Here is a 1,671-nt window from a genome sequence, read left to right as displayed (position 1 = left end):
TCACATAACATCAACAGATACAAAGAAAGTAAATTGGAAAAAGAAGACACTACATGGCAAGCACACGTATCATCTAACACAGCCACACATCGATCAAGAGGCATCCAACACATTGCTAAGAAAAGGCAATATATACAGTTAGACGGAAGGATTCATGATTGTATACAGGATCAAACAATAAACACCAGATATTACAGCAAGCATATTATTAAAGATCCCAATACCACAACAGATAAATGCAGACTTTGCAAACAACAAATAGAAACAGTAGATCACATCACAAGCGGATGTACAATACTAGCAAATACAGAATACCCCAGAAGACATGACAATGTAGCAAAAAGAATACATCAACAACTTGCCATACAACATAAACTAATAAAGCAACACGTTCCCACATACAAGTATGCACCACAAAATGTACTGGAGACCGATGAATACAAATTATACTGGAACAGAGCCATTATAACAGATAAAACAACACCACAACAAACCTGACATCATACTCACCAATAAAAAGAAGAAATTAACACAACTAATCGAAATATCCATACCCAATACAACAAATATACAGCAGAAAACAGGAGAAAAAATTGAAAAATACATCCAACTGGCTGAGGAAGTCAAAGACGTGTGGCATCAGGATAAAGTTCACATTATACCAATTATACTGTCAACTACAGGAGTCATACCACACAATATCCACCAGTACATCAACGCAATGCATCTACATCCAAACATATATATAAAACTACAGAAATCTGTAATTATTGATACATGTTCAATTACCCTAAAGTTGCTAAATGTAATGTAACATATACCGTACAGTTTGAAGGAAGTCACGCTTGATCAAGGCCCGCGTCACTTTCCATTTTTAACCAGACATAACGTCTGAGAAAGGAAAGATATAATAATAATAATAATATGGTAATTATTATTAATATTATGAGAGTCATTAGATCTCGCCCAGTAATACTTACTTCTTGCCGGCCAGAGTGGCCGTGCGGTTCTAGGCGCTACACTCTGGAGCGAGCGACCGCTACGGTCGCAGGTTCGATTCCTGCCTCGGGTATGGATGTGTGTGATGTCCTTAGGTTAGTTAGGTTTAATTAGTTCTAAGTTCTAGGCGAGTGATGACCTCAGATGTTAAGTCGCATAGTGCTCAGAGCCATTTGAACCATTTTGAACTTACTTCTTATCGTAAATAGGACAAGTAAGAGATTCAATGGACCTGGGTATCACGAGGTCTTCGGTACAAAAGATGTGGAGGAACGAAACTGGCATCCCTTTAAACTGCACCTACACTAAGAGCTATAAGGAAACGATTTCCAAAATCGGGTATCGTTCTGAAGACGTCTCGTAAATAAAGTAGCCGTAAATCCGGGTTTCATCAGGCAGAATTTCTGCGGAGATGACTGCTACGTCGCCACTGGCACCACTGTCAAGAGACATGGTCTACATTACTGGGCTTCTGCAAATCCTCACTGGTTACGATCACATCACATACAAGCGCACTGAGATGTTAACGTGTGGTGCGACATTCTAGGATGCAACGTCGTTGGACCAGTTTATTTGGGTCCCAGACGAACTGGTCGGTTGTATTTGCAATTCCTACAGAGTGAGATGAATCTTGTGCATCTCCTAGCAGACATCCCACTTCAGTTAGCTGTG

Source organism: Schistocerca cancellata, chromosome 4 (genome assembly GCF_023864275.1).
Source record: "Schistocerca cancellata isolate TAMUIC-IGC-003103 chromosome 4, iqSchCanc2.1, whole genome shotgun sequence".
NCBI lineage: Eukaryota > Metazoa > Arthropoda > Insecta > Orthoptera > Acrididae > Schistocerca > Schistocerca cancellata.
Note: the sequence above shows the minus strand (reverse complement) of the source record.